At 42.0% G+C, this 21331-nt stretch overlaps 1 protein-coding gene across 15 annotated transcripts in view; it reads right to left on the bottom strand.

Moving 5' to 3' along the window:
- Positions 1-21331, bottom strand: part of ZBBX (zinc finger B-box domain containing) — an 881823-nt gene that overhangs the window by 234360 nt on the left and 626132 nt on the right. The window lies entirely within an intron of this gene.

Here is a 21331-nt window from a genome sequence, read left to right as displayed (position 1 = left end):
TGGGGTCCCCCGGGTGGGGAGGCCGAGCACTGACCTGACCTTCCCCCGGTGGGGCTCCGGCGCCGGTCGCGCAGGTCTTCGGTCGCCGCGGAGAATCTTTTTAAGAGATTACTAAGTTAGAACATTTTTTATCTACAGTACTGAACTTTAGGTTAGCCAGCTGTTGGCTAGACTGAAATACTATTTTAATGAAATCATATGTGATTCTGCATTTTCTTTCACACAAGAAAAAAAATGTAGGTTTCTTTTTATAGGGTGAAAGAAATTATAAAATATATTTTTTGTGTTACAGGACATTAACGGAAACAAAATTCACTTTGAAAACATATTCAACATGCACTTCAGGATTCATTTCTGGGCTCTGTGTGTACACACTTATTCAATACCAGTTCCTTCAAGGCAATAATGCTTTCAGGCTCAGTATTCCAATGAGCAAAAAAGGTTCAGCAGCCTAATTAAAAAATAAATCTACTTAAATGGAAGGGAAAACTTTTACTGTGACCAAAGTAATTTGTAAATGCCCTTTTGTTGATGGCTTCTAATTGGTAATGTTCATTATAAAACAAAAACACAAACACATTTTTCCTTGTGTCTATAGGGGCTGAATTAATTCATACTAATTGGTCCTATATTTCATAGGCTGATAATTGATGTGAAAATAACAAATTGCTACTAAAATTAGGGATGTGGAAATTTACGACATAGTTGAGCAAGGAAGGTATGGCCCTGTGCATGAGTATGGAGTAGAACAGGTCATGGGCTTATTCCCAAAGAGTGCAGAATATCTCTTCACTGTGTGTGAGGTCCCAACAATATCTCAGCTTCCACTGCATTATAACATTCTCATCTAGTCGTGCATCAATAACTAGTCAATATTCAAAGTGACTACCACATGACTGGTATAATGTATTACCTATTTTTGGCCAACATATCTCAAATAAAGCAATTAATTTTGTTATCAACATTACTGTTGTGCTTTTGTTCTCCTAAAATAATTTTTTTGTTCTTTTAATTTGCATAACAGCTTATTAACATATCTTTTTTTTCCTCATTACCACCAAGCAGACTACAAAACAAAATACTCAGTTTCTAAAGAAACCTAAGGTCTACTACACACAAAAAAGGACAATAGTGCTAAACCAATTAAGACTATAGCTAAATTTGTGCTAGCTTAAGTTGGCTCTCAATTTAACATTAATTTAAGGTAGACAGAACTAAAATATTTTTAACTATAATTTTAATAAGATTTTACATTGTCATGTAATATTTTATATGTTTGATTACACTTAATTATGGAACTGAATTGCTAAAGTATAATAACTTCAAACAGAACTGATATTCCAACTAATTATCTGTATATGCAAAAAGAGGAAGTTTTCTCCTGCTCAGCCTTCTTAACAAAAAGGTAGAACTTCTTTTCAGTCAGCAACTGTGCTCGAATCTTAGCAATACTTTGTAATTGCATTGCATGATCATAAGAATGAGAAATTATTCCATATTTATTTCCTCCCCTCTTTGTCTCACTAATAGAAGGCTTGATTACTCCAAGGTTTGAAAAAACATTGACAAATAAGTTTGAATTTTATAATTTAATTCTCTAAAAGATGAATTTTAAAAGCCAGGCACACCAAAATCGGGAGATGGGTCCATGCCTCTAGCACGAACACATGTCCACCTGATTTTATAAGCTGCGTGTACAAGTACCACTGCACAAATGTCTCACATTGGGGGGAAAAAGGGAGGGGAATGTAGGCAGGACATAGGCGTTATGGGGCAGGGTCAAGAGATATGTGTGCAAGTAAATAAACTAAAAGCAATAACGCATTGAATCAAACTATATGAAAACAAGGAGGTCAATATTCAAAAGCCATTTAGATGGATAACCTAACAATTATCCATCTAAATGGCATATTCAGCCCTTATCTAGCTAAATTCTAGCCGGTTAACTGGCTAGAATTTAACTGGATAAAAAAGTGGCATTTTGAGGACATTCCAGGGAGGGGCTGAGATATCTGCTAACTTAGCTGAAAATCAGGTACATCTGGTTAATTGTTATAAAATCCCTTCACTTGCGCGTCCTAAAGCTGACTTACGCAGCTGTGTTGTGCACAAACTTAAAATTAAGAGCACACATGCGCACGCCAGGGCCATTTTATAAGCCCATATACACAGATATATACGCCTGCACATCCATTTCAAAAGTTACTGTCCCAAGGTTTACAATTTTAGCAGGCAAAAGAAATCTTAACTAATAAAAGAAAATTCATTATTATACTGCACTCCTTAATCTGAGCCCAGCATGATAAAGTATGAGCTTGTGATGGCTCATCATTCCAACTAAAACTTAAAGGGGTAGATTTCAAAGGGATACGCGCGTACCCCCCGAAAACCTACCCCAACCCCCCCCCTGCGCGCGCCAAGCCTATTTTGCATAGGCTCGGCGGTGCATGCAAGCCCCGGGGCTTGCAAAAAGGGGCGGTCGGGGGCGTGGCCAGGGGGGCGCAGTTAGGGATCGGGGCGTGTCTGGGGGGCGTGTGGCGGTCCGGGGTCGTGGCTGAGTGCCCCGACACAGCGGCCTGTGTCGGGGCCTGACGCACCGGCGCGTGTAAGTTACTACTGCCCAGAGGCAGTAGTAACTTCTTCGATAAAGGTAGGGTGGGTGGGTTAGGTAGGGGAAGGGAAGGTGCGGGGGATAGAAAAAAAAGTTCCCTCCGAGGCCGTTCCAATTTCGGAGTGGCCTCGGAGGAACGGGCAGCGCTCGTAGGGCTCAGTGCACGCAAGTTGCACAAATGTGCACCCCCTTGCGCGCGCCGACCCCGGATTTTATAAGATACGCGCGGCTACGCGCATATCTTATAAAATCCAGCGTACTTTTGTTCGCGCCTGGTGTGTGAACAAAAGTACGCGCGCGTATGTTTTTAAAATCTATCTCTTTGGCGAATACGTTGCCTTTTTATATCTAAACTTCAACAAATCTTTGTATATTTAACATGAAATCCATTGAAAGTCAATAATCAGAAGTGCAATTATAAAACATAACAGAAATAGCATACAAAATGAATCAATGAAAATATTCATAATGTCCCTAATTGCTCTCTATGCAAAAAGATCAACTTTATTTCTACATAGCTTAATGGTATAGAATTGTTTTTTAAGCAAGATATAGCATTCAATCTCTGCAGCCCACTCCAACTGTTATGTTATGCAAGATTACTAATACATTATTGTTGTCTAAGTACACTTTGGGGGTAATTTTCAAGAGGTTTTACACAGGTATATTTGCTCATTTTTATGTGTGTAACTTCTTTAAAAATTCACTCCAATCAGTGCACTGCATTTCTCAGTTTTCATAATTATACTCCAATGTCTTTGTCTAATTAACAGCAGGCTTCATTAATTCTGTGGTCAATTTTTAAAGGATTTAGGCCCCTGAGTAAAGCTCCTAAATTCCCCCCCTTGGAAATTGACCGGAGGAGATCACCTAAATTTAGGAATCTTCACTAAGCACCTCGGTATTTATAAACTCTTCCACTGCCATAGCCCGCGCTTTACGGTCCATGGATAAGGAGCTGCTATTATTAACTTCCCGCAGGGATGCCCATCCAGATTCTACCAGGCAGCAAACTTTCTTGATCACTGGACTAAGGCTTTGAATGTAATGCTTTTAGCAATTAGTGAGATATCTGATTTACACATGTTTAGGAAGACGATTAAAGCTTTCTATTTTTCCCAAACATGTGAGAGCTGAGTATGTGTCTGGCCACACCATTTTAGGCCTTAATGTTCTGATTTCTATTTCAATATATGTTGTTTGTTGAACATATAGATAGGCATTATTTAATGGGACAAAGGCACCATGCATGTAGACAAGGGAAGTCTTTCCTCACCAATCTGCTACATTTTTTTTTTAAGTTGTAAACAAACATGTGGATAAAGGTGAGCTAGTTGATTTCTGGAAAGAATTTGATGAAGCCTCTCATGGGAGATCTCTTAGGAAACTAAAAAAATCATGACATAGGGGACAGTTTCCTATTGTGGATTGCCAATTGGTTAAATTGTATCTTTGACAGAGAGTAGGTCTAAATTGAGAAAAGTGAATAGTGGAATGCCCCAGGGATTTGTTCTGGGATTACTGCTTTTTAATATATTTATAAATGACCTGGAAATGGGAACACCACATGAGATGATCAAATTTGCCGAAGACACCAAATTATTCATAGTTGCTAAATCACAAGAGGTTTGTGAGATATTGCAAGAGGACCTTGCAAAACTGGGAGTCTGGATTAAGTAGTCTCGCCCCAATCTGCCTATTGCTCACTCGCAAGATATTCGGCTACCTACTTAACTGAATAAATACTTATCTGGCTAAGCGGCAGCCAGAGAAAATGGCTGGATATTCAGCGGCTGCCACTTAGCCAAATAAGTCACTATTTATCCAGCTAAGTTTTGCTAAAAATTGGCCTATACAAGATTACAATTCTAAAATTTCAACCAAAACAGAACAAAACTGAGGCTACTCAAAGCTACAGAGCACCAATGCCTGTGTTGGAACTAATAGTATCATATATATGAATGATGCATAATAATCAAAGAACTGTTCAAACAATATGAGTTCTGACTATATACTGTATGATATCATTAGTTGCCACACAGCAATGCTGCTCTATATTGTAGAGTAGCCTCAGTTTTATCCTGTTTTGGTATTCACTTATTGTTGAGGGATTTCAGCTTCTTGTTGCTTAGTTATAAACTTTAGACAAGTTTGTCTTTGCGTGAGTGTGTGTTTATGAAGTTTGATTCATATTCAATGGTCATACAATTAAATGAATTTACCTAAATTTATCTTTAAATGTCACTAATCTTTGCTTTATAATATAAAACCTGTACCAGCTTACTAATTATGCATACACTTATAAAATAGAACTGAATAACAACAAAAACAACAACTACATTTCAAATTACTTATTTGGCCTAGTAATACATTGTACTGGAAACCAGGGAAATCAGGCTTCAAATCCTCCTTCCTCCCCTTGATATTCTTTGTGACCTTGCCTCAGGTACCCTCTTAGATTATAAGATTTGGGGCTCAGGGACTTATTGTACCTGAAAAAAAAATAACGCAAACTACCTGAAGCTAAAATGGAAAGGCAGTATAGAAATGCAAAAAAATGTTCTCTGGTTTCATTCTTAGCCTCTGGTTAAGCAAGAGATTGCATGAAGTTTTCCTGTCAGATTGGTATCAGTTCTAGGAGAGGGAATCTTATAAACCATCCTTTAAAATGATTCTGTACAATTTCAGTCATCCTATTTATGCAGCTGGCAGATTGCTTGTAAAATGTTCCAAGAAATCAGCCCAAAAGCAAAATGGATTTTCCAAGATAAATCAGGGCATGAAGAGTATTTACAATCCCTTTTTCATATCTCTAATAACCCATCATCTACTAACCTATTGTATTACACTAACATTTTACAAATGAAGAAAGCTGCTATTAGCTATCTATTCATTAAATTACAATAGGCTTGATTCACCAAATTGGGACTTAGATAAATTTACCACCAAAAGATATTTGATGTTTGCTGAATAAAAATAACAGCATTATATATATTATTTTTTTAATGCAATATGCACTAATATTCAGGTATTGTGCTTGCCCCCACACTGACTAGCGTAATATATTATTAGCTGCATTATAATGCATAACCTTCATTATTCTCATCCTGATAAGCACAGTTGCTCTCATGACATCACCAACATATAAAATTGGTTAAACAGGACATCTGTTTGAATTAGAGGCAAGAACTAAAAAAAAAATATGTTTTTCCATCCTTGAATCACCATACTGCCTCATTTAAATATCTTCAAATGCTTGTGTGTCCCAAATCCATAGGAATCGATGAAGTAAATGAAAAAACAGAAAAGAAACAACAAAATTGTTTATTTTCAATGAAAAAAAATTACCGTCATAAAGAGAAAAAAGTTAAAATGCTATGCAAGAAATTAAGGAAAGTTTGCATGAATGTGAAAGTTTTTTGTTATTATCTCAAATCCTTTTTACATCTTATCTTACCATCACTACCTTAGTGGCACTGCAAATCAAGGAGGACCATTTTCTTTACACAGCATCATTCCAAAAATATAAAACGATATTCTCTACCTCATCTATCTTAAGGTAGCATGCATTGATAGCACAAGGTATAATCAACAACTTAGCACAGAAAGGATAGGACAGAGAAACACATGATTGTTATGCTTAAGGCAGTCACTTGTATTTCTTATACAGACAACCCTTTCATCCAATCAGGTCCATCTGTTGACCAATTAGCTATATGACATTATTTCCATGGCCATAATCATATTTCCACTGTTCTTACATTCAACTATGTGGTTACATAAAAATAGCCAATATACGTTTTTGCTTAGTCAAACATGGCAGAAGTGGCAATACTGTAAGCCCATTGCCACTTCCTCCAGTTCATATATCAGGGGCTATACTGTGACGTAGAATGGGTTCACTTGTTCCTAAGTCTACGCACAGCAGTAAGAAGCATTGTTCTCATAATATAAACTCAGCATTTCAGCCTCAGTTCAATAGAAGAGAGAGGTATATGAGATGGTAAGATGTCTGTGTGTTACTGTATGTTTTTCTATGTATGTCCCTTCTCTTTTCCCTCCTCCTCTAATAACTTTGGAATAGCTATACCTAGCTATAGCAAAATGGAGCTGTATTTTTGGAGGACATCTGACTTTTCCACATTTACTGTCAGAGCAACACAGGATGCTTAGCTGGTTAATGTGGAACCCATCCCATCAGAATAGACTCCCCTTTCCCAGAACATTTCCCATCATAACAAATCTAAAGCCATCTTCTCTGCACCATCATATCATCCACGCATTGAGACTCTGAAACTCAGCCTGCCTCTCGGATCCAGCACATAGAATGGGGAATATTTCTGAGAATACAACCCTGGAGGTTTTGGATTTCAATTTCCTACCTAAGGGGGTCATTTATCAAGGGCCTTTTCGCATGCAATAGAATGCAAATTAGGGGGAAGGGAGAAGTCTGGGTGGGGAGGGGCAGAGTCGGCGGTGTCTTTGCTGCCCGTGATAATGTTACTAACATTATCGTTGGCAGTAGCACGTCGAATAGCACTACCTTTCACGGTGGCGCTATTCAGTGCTTTCGCAGGCCCGCCCCCTGTTTTTGCAGGATCATTCTGCGAGGAATGATGAATCCAGGCCTAAGAGCCTAAAATTTAGCCTCCAGAATCTCCCTCCTTATGACATTGGTACCCACATTTGTACCAAGGCAGCCAGCTCTGCCTCAGCACTCTCAAAAATTGTATCAAAGTGATAAGAACATAAGACCATGCCATTCTGGGTCAGACCAAGGGTCCATCAACCCCAGCATCTTGTTTCCAACAGTGGCCAATCCAGGCCATAAGAACCTGACAAGTACCCAAAAACTAAGTCTATTCCATGTTACTGTTGCTATTTTCTAAGTCAACATAATGAATAGCAGGTAATGGACTTCTCCTCCAAGAACTTATTCAATCCTTTTTTAAACACAGCTATACTAACTTCACTAACCACATCCTCTGGCAACAAATTCCAGAGTTTAATTGTGCATTGAGTGAAAAAGAACTTTCTCCGATTAGTTTTAAAAGTGCAACTTGCTAACTTCATGGAGTGCCCCCTAGTCTTTCTATTATCCAAAAGAGTAAATAACCAATTCACATCTACCTGTTCTAGACCTCTCATGATTTTAAACACCTCTATCATATCCCCCCTCAGCCGTCTCTTCTCCAAGCTGAAAAGTCCTAACCTCTTTAGTCTTTCCTCATAGGGGAGCTGTTCCATTCCCCTTATCATTTTGGTCACCTTTCTCTGTACCTTCTCCATCGCAATTATATCTTATAGAAACATAGAAACATAGAAATGACGGCAGAAGAAGACCAAACGGCCCATCCAGTCTGCCCAGCAAGCTTCACATTTTTTTCTCATACTTATCTGTTACTCTTAGCTCTTTGGTTCTATTTCCCTTCCACCCCCACCATTAATGTAGAGAGCAGTGATGGAGCTGCAACCAAGTGAAATATCAAGCTTGATTAGTTATGGGTAGTAGGGGAAGTAACCGCCGCAATAAGCAAGCTACACCCATGCTTATTTGTTTTACCCAGACTGTGTTATTCAGCCCTTATTGGTTGTTTTTCTTCTCCCCTGCTGTTGAAGCAGGGAGCTATGCTGGATATGCTTGTAGTATCAGTTTTTCTTCTCCCCTGCCGTTGAAGCAGAGAGCTATGCTGGATATGCGTGAAGTATCAGTTTTTCTTCTCCCCTGCCGTTGAAGCAGGATATGCATTGAAAGTGAAGTATCAGGCTTATTTGGTTTGGGGTAGTAACCGCCGTAACAAGCCAGCTACTCCCCGCTTTGTGAGTGCGAATCCTTTTTTCTTCTCCCCTGCTGTTGAAGCAGAGAGCTATGCTGGATATGCATGAAGTATCAGTTTTTCTTCTCCCCTGCCGTTGAAGCAGAGAGCTATGCTGGATATGCATGAAGTATCAGTTTTTCTTCTCCCCTGCCGTTGAAGCAGAGAGCTATGCTGGATATGCGTGAAGTATCAGTTTTTCTTCTCCCCTGCCGTTGAAGCAGGGAGCTATGCTGGATATGCGTGAAGTATCAGGTTTTCTTCTCCCCTGCCGTTGAAGCAGAGAGCTATGCTGGATATGCATTGAAAGTGAAGTATCAGGCTTATTTGGTTTGGGGTAGTAACCGCCGTAACAAGCCAGCTACTCCCCACTTTGTGAGTGCAAATCCTTTTTTCCACATTTCCTCTTGCTGTTGTAGCTTAGAGCGATGTTGGAGTCACAGTAACCATGTGTATGTTTATTGAATAAGGGTATTGTCTCCAGGCAGTAGCCGTCATTCTGGCTAGCCACCCACTCTTTATTGACGGCCTCTTGATTTTATGGATCCACAGTGTTTATCCCACGCCCCTTTGAAGTCCTTCACAGTTCTGGTCTTCACCACTTCCTCTGGAAGGGCATTCCAGGCATCCACCACCCTCTCCGTGAAGAAATACTTCCTGACATTGGATCTGAATCTTCCTCCCTGGAGCTTCAAATCGTGACCCCTGGTTCTGCTGATTTTTTTCCTATGGAAAAGGTTTGTCGTTGTCTTTGGATCATTAAAACCTTTCAAGTATCTGAAAGTCTGTATCATATCACCTCTGCTCCTCCTTTCCTCCAGGGTGTACATATTTAGATTCTTCAATCTCTCCTCATAAGTCATTTGATGAAGACCTTCCACCTTTTTGGTCACCCTTCTCTGGACTGCCTCCATCTTGTCTCTGTCTCTTCGGAGATACGGTCTCCAGAACTGAACACAATACTCCAGGTGAGGTCTCACCAAGGACCTGTACAAGGGGATAATCACTTCCCTTTTCTTACTCGATATTCCTCTCTCTATGCAGCCCAGCATTCTTCTGGCTTTAGCTATCGCCTTGTCACATTGTTTCGCCGACTTCAGATCATTAGACACCATCACCCCAAGGTCTCTCTCCTGCTCCGTGCACATCAGCCTTTCTCCCCCCATCGAATACAGTTCATTCGGATTTCCATTCCCCATATGCATGACTTTGCACTTCTTGGCATTGAATGTCAGCTGCCATGTCTTCGACCACTCTTCCATCTTCCTTAAATCCCGTCTCATTCTCTCCACTCCTTCCGGCGAGTCCACTCTGTTGCAGATCTTAGTGTCATCCGCAAAAAGACATACCTTACCTTCTATCCCTTCCGCAATGTCGCTCACAAAGATATTGAAAAGGACCGGTCCCAACACCGATCCCTGCGGTACACCGCTTAAAACCGCTCTCTCTTCAGAGAGAGTTCCATTTACCATCACACATTGTCTTCTGTCCGTCAACCAGTTTGCAATCCAGGCCACCACCTCGGCACTCACTCCTAAGCTTTTCATTTTATTTACCAGTCTCCTGTGTGGGACAGTGTCAAAAGCTTTGCTGAAATCCAAGTAGATGACATCGAGTGCTCTTCCTCGATCCAATTCCTTGGTTACCCAGTCAAAAAAGTCAATCAGATTTGTCTGACAGGATCTTCCAATGGTGAATCCATGCTGCCTCTGGTCCAGCAATTCTCCCGACTGTAGATAGTTCACTATTCTCTCTTTCAACAGTGACTCCATTACTTTTCCCACCACCAAAGTGAGGCTAACCGGTCTGTAGTTACCAGCCTCTTCTCTGTTCCCACTCTTGTGAAGCGGGACCACCACCGCTCTCCTCCAATCATTCGGCACCACTCCCGTTTCTAGGGATCTATTGAATAGGTCACACAGCGGACCCGCCAGCACATCTCTGAGCTCCCTCAGTATTCTGGGATGAACTTCATCAGGCCCCATGGCTTTGTCCACTTTCAGTTTCACCAGCTCTTCCCATACATTTTCTACTGTGAATGGAGTTACATCTACTCCATTCCCCTCCAGTTTCTTGTTAACTAGTGTCGGTCCTTCTCCAGGGTCCTCTTTAGTGAACACAGAACTGAAGTATTCATTTAATATTTCTGCCATTTCTTCGTCTCTCTCCACACATTGATCCTTTCCACCTTTCAATTTCACTATACCACTTTGAACTTTTCTCTTTTCACTGATGTATCTGAAAAATGTTTTGTTACCACTCTTTACCTCTTTGGCAATCCTCTCTTCCGCTTGACTTTTTGCCATCTTGATTAATTTCTTCGTCTCCCTCAGTTCTACCAGATATTCTTCTTTGTGTTCCTCCTTTTGGGATCTTTTATATTTCTTGAACGCTGTTCTTTTAGCCTTTATTTTGTCAGCCACCTCCTTTGAGAACCAGATAGGTTTCATTTTTCTTTTGCTTTTCTTTACTTTTCTAACATATAGATTAGTTGCCTTGGTGATTGCTCCTTTTAGATTGGTCCACTGTTGATCCACATCTCTCTCGTTTTCCCAGCCTTTTAGTTCTTCCTCCAGGTACTTCCCCATTTCATCAAAGTCTGTGTTTTTGAACATCAAAACTTGGGTTTTGTGCTTCTTTTCCGTGTCCTTTTTGTGATATTAAACCATACCGTTTGATGATCACTGGTGCTGAGGTGGGCACCCACCTGGACGTCTGAGACATTATCTCCATTAGTGAGCACTAAGTCGAGTATAGCTCCTTCTCTCGTGGGTTCCATTACCATTTGTTTGAACAAAGCTAATTGCAGGGCATCTACTATTTCTCTACTATTATTAGATTCTGCAGATGGGATTCTCCAGTCTACATCTGGCATATTAAAGTCTCCAACGATCACCACTTCTCCTTTCTTTGCTATCCTGTGGATGTCTTCAATCAGATCTCTGTCCAGCTCTTCCTTTTGGTTTGGAGGCCTGTAAACCACTCCAATAAAAATGGATGCCCCATCTTTTTTAAGTCGGCCCATAGTGCTTCTTCTTTGCCCATCTTCCTTGCAGCTCAGATGCTTGGATATTGTTTCTGACATATAGAGCCACTCCTCCCCCTTTCCTATCCTCTCTGTCCTTCCTTAACAAGTTATAGCCTGGTATTGCCGTATCCCAGTCATGATATTCTGTAAACCATGTTTCCGTGACAGCAACAACGTCCAAGTCTGCCTCCACCATTAGGGCTTGCAGCTCTGGGATTTTATTACCCAAACTACGAGCATTTGTGCTCATAGCTTTCCAGCTTTCTTTGCTCAGGTTACTGCTGTTCCTGGACTCCTTTTGTGACCTATTTAGTTGAGTTTTGTTATCCACTTTTCTCTTTGAGATGCGGCGACCAGAATTGTACACAATATTCAAAATGTGGACTCACCATGGAGCGATACACACGCATTATGACATTTTCCGTTTTATTCACTATTCCCTTTCTAATAATTCCCAACATTCTGTTTTCTTTTTTGACTGCCACAGCACACTGAACCAACGATTTCAATGTGTTATCCACCATGACGCCTAGATCTCTTTCTTGGGTGGTAGCACCTCATATGGAACCTAACATTGTGAAACTATAGCATGGGTTATTTCTCCCTATATGCATCACCTTGCACTTATCCACATTAAATTTCATCTGCCATTTTGATGCCCAATTTTCCAGTCTCACAAGGTCTTCTTGCAATTTATCACAATCTGCTTGTGATTTAACTACTCTGAACAATTTTGCATCGTCTGCAAATTTGATTACCTCACTCGTCGTATTTCTTTCAGATCATTTATAAATATATTGAAAAGTAAGGGTCCCAATATAGATCCTTGAGGCACTCCACTGCCCACTCTCTTCCACTGAGAAAATTGTCCATTTCCTCCTACTCTCTGTTTCCTTTTAGCCAGTTTGTAATCCATGAAAAGACATTGCCACCTACCTCATGACTTTTTACGTTTCCTAGAAGCCTCTCATGAGGAACTTTGTCAAATGCCTTCTGAAAATCCAAGTATACTATATCTACTGGTTCACATTTCTCCACATGTTTATTAACTCCTTCAAAAAAGTGAAGCACATTTGTGAGGCAAGACTTGCCTTGGGTAAAACTATGCTGACTTTGTTCCATTAAACCATGTCTTTCTATATGTTCTGTGATTTTGATGTTTAGAACACTTTCCACTATTTTTCCTGGCACTGAAGTCAGGCTAACTGGTCTGTAGTTTCCCAGATCGCCCCTGAAGCCCTTTTTAAATATTCGGGTTACATTATCTATCCTCCAGTCTTCAGGTACAATGGATGATTTTAATGATAGGTTACAAATTTTTACTAATAGGTCTGAAACTTCATTTTTTAGTTCCTTCAGAACACTGGGGTGTAAACCATCCAGTCCAGGTGATTTACTACTCTTCAGTTTGTCATTCATGCCTACCATATCTTCTAGGTTCATCGTGATGTGGTTCAGGCCATCTGAATCATTATCCATGAAAACCTTCTCCAGTACGGGTACCTCCCCAACATCCTCTTCAGTAAACACTGAAGCAAAGAAATCATTTAATCTTTCTGCAATGGCCTTATCTTCTCTAAGTGCCCCTTTAACCCCTCGATCATCTAAAAATCCAACTGACTCCCTCACAGGCTTTCTGCTTCGGATATATTTAAAAAAAGGTTTTACTGTGAGTTTTTGCCTCTACAGCCAACTTCTTTTCAAATTCTCTCTTAGCCTGTCTTATCAATGTCTTACATTTAACTTGCTAACGCATTATCATATTTTCTTCTGTTGGACCCATCTTCCAATTTTTGAATAATGATCTTTTGGCTAAAATAGCTTCTTTCACCTCCCCTTTTAACCATGCCGGTAATTGTTTTGCCTTCTTGCCACCTTTTTTAATGTGTGGCATACATCTGGACTGTGCTTCTCGGATGGTATTTTTTTTTTTAAGAATGACCACACCTCTTGCACACTTTTTACTTTTGTAGCTGCTCCTTTCAGGTTTTTTGTAACAATTTTTCTCATTTTATCAAAGTTTCCCTTTTGAAAGTTTAGCACGAGAGCCGTGGATTTGCTTATTGTCCCCCTTCCAGTCATTAATTCAAATTTGATCATATTATGATCACTATTGCCAAGCAGCCCAACCACGTTCCCTCTCTCACCAAATCCTGTGCTCCGCTGAGAATTAGATCTAAAATTGCTCCCTCTCTGTTGGTTCCTGAACCAATTGCTCCATAAAAATGTCATTTATTCCATCTAGGAACTTTATATCTCTAGCATGTACTGATGATACATTTACCCAGTCAATATTGGGGTAATTGAAGTCTCCCATTCTTACCGCACTACCAATTTGGTTAGCTTCCCTAATTTTCACTGTCAGACTCACCATCTTGACCAGGTGGACGGTGGTATACTCTTATCACTATAGTCTTCCCCGACACACAAGGGATTTTTACTGATAAAGAATCAATTGTGCATTTAGTGTCATGCAGGATGTTTATCCTATTGGACTCTATGCCATCCCGGACATAAAGTGCCACACCACCTCCCGGGTGCTCCTCTCTGTCATTGCAATATAATTTGTTCCCCAGTATAGCACTGTCCCATTGGTTGTCCTCCTTCCACCATGTCTCTGAGATGCCAATTAAGTCTATGTCATCATTCACTGCTATACATTCTAATTCTCCCATCTTACTTCTTAGACTTCTGGCATTAGCATAAAAGCATTTCAAAGTTTGTTTTTTGTTTGTATTTCATTCTGCTTTTTAATTGATAGGGATAAGTTAGACTTTTTTTAGCTCAGGTGAGTTTTTTAGTCACAGGCACTTGGACTACTTTTCTTATTATTGGAACCTCACTGTCGGGATGCCCTAATTCTATTGCATCATTAGTATCTTTTGGAGATACCTCTCCCTGAACCATGCGCTGCTGAGCGACTGTCGGCTTTCTCCTTTGTTCTAGTTTAAAAGTTGCTTTATCTCCTTTTAAAGGTTAGCGCCAGCAGTCTGGTTCCACCCTGGTTAAGGTGGAGCCCATCCCTCTGGAAGAGACTACCCCCTTCCCCAAAAGGTTCTCCAGTTCCTAACAAAACTGAATCCCTCTTCCTTGCACCATCAGTCTCATTCACACATTGAGACTCCGGAGATCTGCCTGCCTCTGGTGACCTGCACGTGGAACAGGGAGCATTTCAGAGAATGCTACCTTGGAGGTTCTGGATTTAAGCTTTCTACCTAAGAGCCTAAATTTGGCTTCCAGAACCTCCCTCCCATCATTTTCCTATGTCATTGGTGCCCACATGTACCACGACAGCTGGCTCCACCCCAGCACTGTCGAAAATCCTATTTAGGTGATGCGTGAGGTCCGCCAACTTTGCATCAGGTAGGCATGTTACCAGGCGATTCTCACACACATCAGCCACCCAGTTGTCTACATTCCTAATAATCGAATCACCAACTATGGACAGCTAACCTAACCCTTCCCTCCTGGGCAGTAGGCCTTGGGAGATATCCTCGGTGTGAAAGGACAATGCATTACCTGGAGAGCAGGTCCTTGCTACAGGATCTTTTCCTGCTGCATGAGGTTGATGCTCTCCAATCATGAGACCTTCTTCTTCCAAGGGAGCACCAGGGTTGCCAGTCTAAAGTTGGGACTTGGCTTCTATGTCCCTGAAGGTCTCATCTATATGCCTTATGTCTGCCTCAGCTCCTCCAGGTCTGCCACTCTATCCTCCAGAGATTGGACTCATTCTCTGAGAGCCAGGAGCACTTTGCATCACATGTACATGTACAATGTCTCACCAGCAAGTAAAAAATCATACATTTGACACTCGATGCAAAGACTGGGAAGCCCCCTTCTTGCTGCTGGACTACTGCTTTCATTTCAAATATGTTCAGTTCCTACTTAAGTTTTAGGTTGCAATGGGAATAGGAGTGTGTCTAATTAATGTCCTTTAAGTGTATTAGTAAATTCACTCTGGGGCGGATTTTAAAAGGGTTACGAGCTTAATATACATGTGACTTGAATGCAATAACAAAAAAGGACCGGTACCCTTTACAACTCGTTTCTGAGTTGTTTTAACCATTTCCATGGATCTAGAGTATTTATAAAGCTGGGACCTTTGTGGGGCCTACAATGTAATTCAGATCAAACATGGAGATGAATGGAAGACGGCATTCAAATCTCGAGATGGGTACTATGAGTATCTAGTAATGCCCTTTGGTTTATATAATGCCCCCGCTGTATTGTGAAAATGATCGATGAAATCTTCATATATCTTCTCTACGTCTGTGTCTTCATGTACCTCAAGGCTTTAAGGATCTCTACTCCCACCACCAGGATGTTTGCCTAGTCCTCCACAGATAAACTGTACACAAAATTGGAGAAACACCTTTTTGAGAAAGAGTCTCTCTTTCCTAGGATACATCATATCTAGCAAGGGCTTCCATATGTATCCAGATAAGGTCAAGTGCATCCAAGACTAGCCACAACCCTCTGGTCTTTGTGCCCTGCAGAGATTCCTAAGCTTTGCCAAATATTACCAGCATTTCATTCCTAAATATTCCCGGATTATAGCTCCATTCAGCAACACTCACTCAAAAAGGAGCCAACACTAAAGCCTGACATTCAGAAGCTGTCATTGCCTTCCAAGAATGAAGGATGCATTCCTTCAGAAGCCTTGCCTTCATCAACCTAATCGCATGCATCCCTTTATCCTCAAAGTTGATGCTTCCTTGCTAGGGGTAAGAGCAGTACTGAGTCAGCACTCTGATATGGGAGTCCTTCATACATGCTCCTTCTCACAAAAGTTCTCCTCTGTAGAATGCAACTGTGGGATCGGGGAACAAAGAACTGCTGGCCATCAACTTGTGCTTGACGAATGGCACTATTGGCTCGAAGGTACTCAACATAGAACTACTATATACACCAATCACAAAACATAGAACATCTTCATCAGGCCCAATGGCTGACATGCCCGCCAGGCCCGCTGGTCTCTGTTTTATTGCATTTTTTGATTTCAAACAGGCTATAAAGAACATTAAAGCAGATGTCCTCTCCTGGTGGAGGACATCCTGGATCCTCCCAGGCATATTAATTCAGTCTGGATCCTTCTAGCCTCCACCATGACTGCCCCCCCAGGGAAGGACAGCTATACCACATAAACTCTGAGAAAAAGTGGTTAAAATGGTCCCATGATTCCTGTGTCACGGGTCACCCTGGATGAGCTCAGACACTCACAATGCTCCAGCAAAACTACTGGTGGCCTCAAATAAACAGATTTCCGGACCTAAGTGGACTCCTGTTTCACCTGCACACAGCAGAAAGAATTTCTGACGGGACAACCCTGGGGACTGTTACAAACATTGCCAGTACCCAGGGAACCTGGATCCACTTGTCCATTGACTTTGTGGTGGACCTCTCACTCTCGAATGGCTGCACTATCATTTGGGTTATAATCAGCCATTTCTCAAAGATGACCCATTTCATTTCTGCTGCCCAGACTTCCTACAGCTCCAGAGTTGGCCCACCTATTCACGCAACACATCTTTTGCCTGCATGGTCTTCCCAACCACATCTTCTCCAACTCTGGGGCCCAGTTCATGGCCAAATACTGGTGGTAATTATGAAAAAAATGTAACATCTCCCTGGACTACACGACAGCATACCAACGCCAAACAAATGGCCAGTCGGAATGGACGAACTGCAATCTGAAAAGCTTCCTCAGAGCTTCTACCAATGATCAACAAGATGACTGAGTCTCTCTCCTCCCATGGGCAGAGTTTTCCCATAACTTCCACATCAGCATGGCTACGGGATTTTCGCCCTTCTAGGTCATATATGGGAGGACAACTGTTACCTCTTGTCTATTCCACTGACCATTCCTTCACCTGCAGCCCAAACTGACAGCTCACGAGCTCCAAGAACTCTGGGTACTCACCATGGAGATGCCTAATAAAGTGACTGAAAAGGCCAGAAAACTACCGATGGTGAACCAGAGGCCTGCACCACAATTAAAGCCAGGTAACAAAGTCTGGCTCAGCACCTGTCACATTCATGCCTCCAGATGCCCTCCATGTAACTGGCTCCCCAATCCTTCATCACTTGAGTCTGGTAACCTACCAGCTAGAGCTACCTACTGGAATCCACAACATGTTCCACATTTCCCTCCTAAAACCTCTGATCCTCTCATGGCCCTCCAAGAGTCTCCTGAAACCTCAAGAAATTTCCTCAGAGAGAGGACATCGCCTATCAGGTAAAGAGGTCTGAATGTCAGCTGACACAGCAAAAGATGAGGAATACCTTATATCCTGGGAAGGATGCAGTCCAAAAGAGAATACATGGGAAACCTATCTCAAACATGCTGGACAAGAAGCTTCTGAGAGAATTTCATGACAGGCACCCCAGAAACTCAAACCCTTGGGGAAGGGTGTTTAGAGGAGGGGGTCCCGATGCACTCGGCAGACTGAAGGCCCACCCATGGCCCAACATTCTGACTTGGACTGGATTTCTGGCATGACCCTCGGACTCGACAATGACACTGCTTGACCTCTGCTTGCCCTTGACTGTCTCTGATTGAACTCTGCCTGCCTTGACCACTGCCTGGACCACAACTATCTCTGAACTCTGCCTGCCTCCAACCACAGCCTGAACTTGACCATGTCTGACCACTGCCTGCCCTGATCGCTGCTTGCCCTGACTTCTTTCTCCGTGCTGGCCTGTAACGTCTCCATTGAGATGGATCATCACTTTTCAGAGGCCCGCACCTAAGATCAGCTGGCCTTGGCACCCAAGGATGCACTTAAGAGGAATGTGGGTTGAATTGGCAAGCTCCATTTGGGCCTCTGCTCCAGCCAGCTATACCTGCCAACGGTGGGGACCTGAAGGATCCCTCCCTGCAGGTTGTGCCAACTCTACCTCGGCCCAGGAATCTACATCCACAGCAAAATGGACTTAATTTAATAATTATCAATCAGTAAACTTTTATTTAACACCCAGATCCTGGTCCTGTCTGATTTGTCATAGCCTCTCACCCATGCAATGCACCTAGAGTCTCCAGACACACTGGGAGCAGCATGACATCATCTGGGCAATAAGTGAGAGTCCCCCCCCCCCCCCCCCATAAAAAGAATCCCCCACAGGGATTGAGAGTCAAGTGTGGGAGTACTTTGCTAGCCTTAGCAGCCCCTGAAGATAAATTAATTTGTTTGTGTGCCCATGGGATTAAAAACCCTACTAAGGGTTACATTTATTAGAGTTTATTGAAGTTCCAAGTTCTGATTAGCTGATATTCAGTTTTTGTTTGACTTTAATTGCCACTTTAAAAACAGTTGCTTTCTGGTTGTCTGATCTTTTAACATTAGCCAGTAAATAAGGATGAATATTCAAGGAATGTGATAATTTGATGCCAGAAGTCTGATACCCTGATATGACCATGCAAACAGTTTTGTTAACAGTAAATGATCTGCAGCTCACATTTATTATATTCAAATAGTAAAAGACAAAATAATGTATATTAACAAGTTTTTTAAAGCAACCAACCACCATAACTACAAATTTATCATGTTACATTTCTAAATAATGAATTATAATAGGGAATTAATTTTTAAAGTAGATTACTTTCTAGAGCAGTGTTTTCCAACCAGTTTGCCATGACACACTGGTAAGTCTTCAGATCTGATCAGGTGTGCCACGGAAAAGGATCCACTTGCCTGATGCTCAGATCCAGCACCTGAGCTCTGCTCTCAGCACCTCACAGCAACAAGACTCACAAATATTGGCTCCTAAACATGTAGGAGCTCCTTTCTGAGAACATATGTAATCATGCATAGCTTTTCTTACTAGATATAGCATGAGCCCTGGTGTATGGGAATTAATAGGGGTGTGCATTCGTTTGCAACGTATTGGCAATCCACAACATATATGCCATATTAGTTGTATTCGTGGGGGGTTACAAAATGTATGGCAAACCCCCACGAATACAATGTATCACTAACGAATAAACCCCCACCCTCCTGACCCCCCCCCCCCGCCAAAGACTTGCCAAAAGTCACTGGTGGTCCAGCGGGGGTCCTGGAGCGATCTCTTGCAATCGGGCCATCGGCTGCCAGTATTCAAAATGGCGCCGATAGCCTTTGCCCTTACTATGTCACAGGGGCTACCAGTGCGATTGGTCGGTCCCTGTCACATGGTATGAGCACAAGATGGTGCCGGCCGTCTATTGCTCCTACCATGTGACAGGGGCCGACCAATGGCACCGGTAGCCCCTGTGACATAGTAAGGGCAAAGGCTATCGGCGTCATTTTGAATACCGGCAGCCGACAGGCCGAGTGCAGGAGATCACTCCAGGACCCCTGCTGGACTATCAGGGACTTTTGGCAAGTCTTGGGGGGGGGGGTCAGGAAGGTGGGGGTTTTTAATAAATTAAATTTAAAGGATTGGGATGGGGTTTTTTTGGGGAAACGAACACATATGTAACTAATGAACGGATCGGGGTCCCCTGAGAATGGATGCAACGGATTTGGGTCCCAACGAATCCAAATACTGAATGGGACGAATCCGTCCCTGCTGCACATCCCTAGGAATTAATGGGTAGCATGTAGGTCATGGGACAGCCCCGTGACCAACCCAACTCACCTCTGACACTGTTGCTCACACTACAGCAAGGATGTCGCCATCTTGCCTCCTCCTTGGGCCATTTAGGCAAATACGTTGAATGATCAGGATTTTGCGGCTGGAAACAGCTGCAGCTCCAGCAGATGACGTCTATGTGGGCTGGGGATTTAAATCCCAGTCATGCTTCCAGCCAGCACCTCAATAACAAATCCTCCTGTTCCTAAAGTTGCTTTGCCATCTCTGTGTTTGCTTTCTCTTTTTGCCTTGCTTCTGTTGTTGCCCTGACCTGCCCATGCCTGGTCTGTTTCTTTCATGTCTAGGTTTGCTGTTCTTATATGTCTGTTCGTCTCTGCCTGACTTCTGGATTGACCCTGGCCTTGGACCCAAATTACACTTCTGGACTGCCACCTGCCCTAATCACAGTTTGGACCTCAACATTGCCAGATCTCTGCCTGCCCCACCTTGGCCTGTACCTCGACACTGTTTGCTGGCTGCCAAGGGCTCAACCTGTGGGGAACAGGGCTGTTATAGCTGAAACTCTTGCCCCAGTCCTTGTAATAGCAGTCCACGAGTTTTCCTACTAGGTTGCATTTAGAGGGAACTGGCCCACTGAGACAAGTTCATGAGTATCTCCACCCCTCTCCTCAATTTTAAAATTTGGAAGAGAGCTTGGCAGAGCATTTCCTAGCTTCTGGTGGGGCTTCCCTAGCTTTGGTTTTGACTATATGAGACTTCTCTATGTCTATGGAGACTGGTGTGCCTTGGGCTTGAAAAGGTTGAGAAACACTGTTCTAGGGGCATTATCTAACATTACTTTTACAAAGAGATGAGCCAAAAAATGTTGATACCTAGATCACATACAAATGTCAAAAACTATGACATTTGTAGAGAAAGTCTTCACAAAAATATATATAAGAAGCACTCATAAAGCAAGGTGGTGGCAGACTTCAGATACGGAGTGACACTCAACACCAATATGTTTTAATTATAGTTCTTCATAACAAATCTTTTTAAGGTTTTTTTTTTATAGCAAATAAAAAGTCCATGCTCCAGCATGGCCTCAACTGTGTTTTATTCAAAAACAAATTTTCAGAAAAGAGTTAAAGACGCTCTTCTGTGGCATCAATAGCACAGCAACCTCATTATTTGATAATGTGGAACTCTTTTAAAATTTGATATCCTGGAACAGAAGTCAGCGCCCAGCATGAAATTCTCTTAACTGAAGAAAAGATCAAACAAATGTTGGCATCCAAAATAACACGGTATGCATTTCAAAAAGAA

This window comes from Rhinatrema bivittatum, chromosome 9 (assembly GCF_901001135.1).
Source record: "Rhinatrema bivittatum chromosome 9, aRhiBiv1.1, whole genome shotgun sequence".
Taxonomy (NCBI): domain Eukaryota; kingdom Metazoa; phylum Chordata; class Amphibia; order Gymnophiona; family Rhinatrematidae; genus Rhinatrema; species Rhinatrema bivittatum.
Note: the sequence above shows the minus strand (reverse complement) of the source record. Positions and strands in the feature narration are given on the sequence as shown.